Source organism: Aegilops tauschii, chromosome 7, assembly GCF_002575655.3.
Source record: "Aegilops tauschii subsp. strangulata cultivar AL8/78 chromosome 7, Aet v6.0, whole genome shotgun sequence".
Lineage (NCBI taxonomy): Eukaryota > Viridiplantae > Streptophyta > Magnoliopsida > Poales > Poaceae > Aegilops > Aegilops tauschii.
In genome coordinates, this window is record NC_053041.3 from 217,985,531 (window position 1) to 217,990,002 (window position 4,472).

The following is a 4,472-nucleotide window of genomic DNA, read 5'->3' on the forward strand; positions in this document are numbered from 1 at the left end:
TTAAAACTCCTCAGTCGCCGTGCCTGTGCCATATAGTTCTCCAGAGGAAGCTATTGTCGTGTCATTGCTTTCAGCTGATCTGCCGCTTTGGATTTTGTTGCTGGAAACGGCCATACCTCTAGCAGTTGGAGCCATTACAAAATAGGAGTATAAGTTTGCCAGAGTGTGTACGTGCTCAAACATGGCAGATATGTACGTGTACAATTATGACAAAAACCGATCTTTGGGGTGTGTTTGGTTGCTGGAATGGCGTGGAACGTCACGGGTCCGACCCATTGCCGAGCATCGTTCTCGTGTTCAGTAGGGAGATGGGTCACCGCCTCGTTCCTAGGAACCGAATATTCGGCCCAGATGCGGAACCAGGTGATACCTCCAAAACGAGCGGACGACGCGGAACCGGCTCTCTTCTCGCACGCCCAGCCCTATCGCCTCTCCTCGCTGCGCCGCCTCCCCCTCGTCTCTCTCTCTCTCTCCCTCGATCTGCGCCGCCCCGCCCCGCCCCGCCTTCCCCCGATTCTTTCCCTCGCCGCGGCTGACTCCTCCCCTCTTGATCTACAGCACATGAGGGAAGCAGGCCGTCCTTTCTCTCGATCTGGAGCTGCGTGACGGTAGTTTTGCAGAGGGGTTGCAGCTGGGCGGCGGTGTAGGCGTGCTTCCGGCGAGCTAACAACGGCGGTAGAGGCTCCTCTCCTCAAGGTGCGACATCTCTTCCTTACCCCTTGTATGTGCTCTGTGCTGTTCAAACTAGTGCATCCGCTGTTACACTTTGCAGTCATGGAGATTGCCCAGCCGAGAGAGATGCAGAGATGGACTCATGGTTGTCTTTTGATTCATTTTGTTTCTCTATACTGTTCAAACGAAGGGGATCTTTTCCTAATTTCTACTGAAATACATGCTGTCCAGTTTATCTTTGCAATATATGTTGATGTGTTAAATCCCTAGTACAAGTCATTGGTAGCCATATTCTTGATAGTGTTTACTCCTGTCTACGTCTTCAGATTTTGTTGCTGCAACCTCTACAATCTACCTCATACATTGGTCAAGCGTGCTGCTGCTGCTGCTCCAAGGCAGGATGCCACACTGAAGCCAAATGCACAAATTATCCCAAAGAAGGCAGCATACATTTGTTCAGATCAAATCAGCTCAGAGTTAGCCAATACCGAATCAGTGTTTTTCTTTACCTTTGGCGTCATGTACACAGAAAAGAAAACGCCTACGAAGATCCTGATTTCCGTTGTGAAGTATTGTGGTGTATGTTTGCATATTCACATGGAAAATGAACTTGCTATATTATGATATTGTTGTTGAAAATTGTGTTCTGTGTAATATCATATATGTATCATGCTTGTCAATATATAGTGTTATGTTGTTGTTTTTTAAGTACAAAAGAAATGCTGCCGAAATTTTGAATTTTTGTTATTCCATTTTTCATTCCATGCTTCCAAACCAAACACAGGAATGGGACCATTCCATTCTACTTTTTTGCTCATACCAAACACAGGAACGGAACCGACCCGTTCCTTTGGAATGGAACCATTCCATTCCATGACAGTTGGTTCTTCAACCAAACACACCCGCATGCCAGGGATGTTTGGCATGCGCGGTTGTGGGTGACATGTTTCAAAGCCGACCGCCGTCTAACGTCTCTCTGCATGTAGTGTCACGCATGTCTCGGTTTAGGAAAAAAATAACGGACTAGCTATGTCTCGGTTGATTTTACAGCAACCATATCCAGTTTTTTCGATAATGTTGATCAAGGAAGAAACAATGCTCCTAGTGTTAATACATCACGTTGTGGACAACTAAATTTTCAGCCTTCTTTGTTATTGCTGTTAGAGCATTTATAACCGCGCACCACAAACCGCCTCAAAACCTCAGGGCAGACCGCCTGTTCAGTGATCGGTCAAAAAAGACGACCCAGACAAATGCCTCAAACCGGTCTAACGTTCGGGCTGACCGACACCCCTAATATCCAGCCCAAATGTAGGGTGGATATGGGGCATCCGAGCGTGCCCGCCTCATCAGTCCCGACAGCTCTACCCACCATAAATTGCACCAAATCCACACCCTCGACCTACCGGATCCATTTGCTCTCTCCTCTCTTCTTTCTCCTCCACGACGGATGTCTTGCAGCTCCGTTGCCACCCTTGCTCTGCAGCCGTTCCGAGCCTCTGCGCCACCAGCACCAGTATGTGAGTCATCTCTCCCGTGCTCACCGGGGACGTCGTCTCCGGCCCGGACGCCACCGTAGTAAGTCCGGCAACTCTCGGGTTGCCCCTTGCGCTCTATGTGTTTGACACATTGTCCGGCCCGGTTTTTTGTGATTTACTTATAATAGGAAAAACGATGAATTCGGATGCTTCATCGGACAAGGAGTATGGCCCGATGAAGCTTGATCAAATGATTCAAGATGAGTTCTTTGATTCGTCGGATTCGGAAGAAGAAGTGGACATGATCATGCTCATAAGCATGCAAGAGAAAATGGACCGGCAGGTGGAGCATGTTCTCAACTTCAAGGGCTCAATCAAAAGGAGAAGAGTGATCAATCGGGATAGGGTCTCCGGAGCACGGCTACTACAACGGGACTACTTGCTCCGAACTCAACTTTCTTGGAGGATCCATGGTTTCGTCGCCGTTTTCGCACACAGAAACGATTGTTTTTGCACATTGTGGAGGGAGTGGAGGCACACGACAACTACTTCAAGCTCGCAAGGGATTGCTGCGACCAACTTTCTTTTTCTGTGCTAAGTAGAAATACACGCCTGCTCTGAGGATGCTTCCACTTGGTACTACCGCAGATGCCGTTGGTGAGATGGTCCAGATGGGGGAGAGCACATGCCTGAAGACTAGTGTCAAGTTTGCCCGCGTCATGGTGCAGGTGTTTGGAGCAGAGTACCTGAGAGAATCAAATGTCCAGGACACAGAAAAGTTGTTGGCTATTGGAGATGCCAAAGGGTTTCCTAGAATGCTCGGAACTATTGATTGCATGCATTGGCAATGGAAGAACTGTCCCAAAAGTTTGCAGGAAATGTATCAAGATCACACCAAAAAGGCCACCATCATACTGGAAGCAGTGGCATCACATGACTTATGAATTTGGCATGCCGGGTTCTCACAACGATATCAACGTGCTTCAACGATCTCCCATTTTCAGGAGCCTTTGTAATGGAGAATCGCCGCCGTGCAACTACACTATCAACGACCGTGACTACAACATGGGATTCTATCTTGCCGATGGCATCTATCCTCAGTGGGAGGTATTTGTGAAGAGCATATCCGAATCACACGGCAACAAACAAAACCACTTTGCATCAATGCAGAAAGCAACTAGAAAGGATGTGGAGAAGGCATTCAGAGTGCTTTAAGCTCGTTGAGGAATTGTTCATGGAGCTGCAATGATGTGGGAATCAGAAACTTGGTGGCAGTTGATGACATGTTATATTATTTTGCACAATATGATTGTCGAGGATAAGGGTGATAGTGTTGCCCAAACGAATGATTTCGAAGCGCCTAGCGAACAAGTTCAAACCCCGAAAGATTAAGATGCAAATCAGCTTATGAACTTTCTGCAAATGCATCGGAACCTTCGAGATCATCTGGTGCACACGGAGCTATTCGGTGATCTTGTGGAGCATATGTGGATCCATAATGTAAACTAAAGAGCTAATGTTTGAGTTGTGCGCTTAAAATAAATTCTATGTAATAAACCAATAATTATGTATTTTGCTACCAAAATTTGTTATTTATATGCGACATTGATATGTATGATGGACGTGCATGGACTTGCATGGATTTAAGAGTCTGAATTTAAAATATACTAGCAAGATGCACGTGCGTTGCACGGAACATAAAGATGCATTTGTATGAGTAGTTTATCTTGTGAAAGAAAATGATGAACGGCGGAAGGCCTTATTTGCAAATGTGGAGAGGGGTGTGGATATATATCTTTTTGCAAAATTGCCATAGTTTCCTTCCTACCCGCCAGATACAAATCGGACGGCCTATATTACAGGATGGCAGGTACATCATTATCACCAACTCTGTTTTTTATAAAAGTAAAGATAGATACCAGACACAAGATATGAGAGGGGCACATCCGTGGACGTATAGGGGCCGCATTTGTCAAAAATCTGGGTGTAGATGCTCTTACCGGTCAGTGTCTTCAACTCATCGCTCGAGCTAAAGTAGGGTTTAGAGCAGTTTGCCATGTTATTGGTCCTCAGTCCCAACAAATCTCAAGGAAGAAGGCAAATTGCAGACAAAGCAGTAGGTTCGCTGCTTTGGCTGAACATGATTTGCTCACATAGCCCCACTTACACTGTTCTACATGCAATTCCCATGGTTTGCTCACATAGTCCGGGCGTAAAGCTACCCGAGATACACTTGGATGCAGCTAGCTAGCCATGTTAGCACACCAATGCGAAGGCCTAAAGTTAGAGACATCTCGTTTTCGTGTGGGCGGCTCGGTCGGC

At 46.6% G+C, this 4,472-nt stretch overlaps 1 long non-coding RNA gene across 1 annotated transcript; it reads left to right on the top strand.

The window, feature by feature from the left end:
• The first annotated feature begins 322 nt into the window (after positions 1-322).
• Positions 323-1,392, top strand: LOC120969861 (uncharacterized). Its single transcript, XR_005764319.3, has 2 exons — positions 323-696; positions 999-1,392. It is a non-coding gene; the product is annotated as an uncharacterized lncRNA (long non-coding RNA).
• Positions 1,393-4,472: the final 3,080 nt, after the last annotated feature.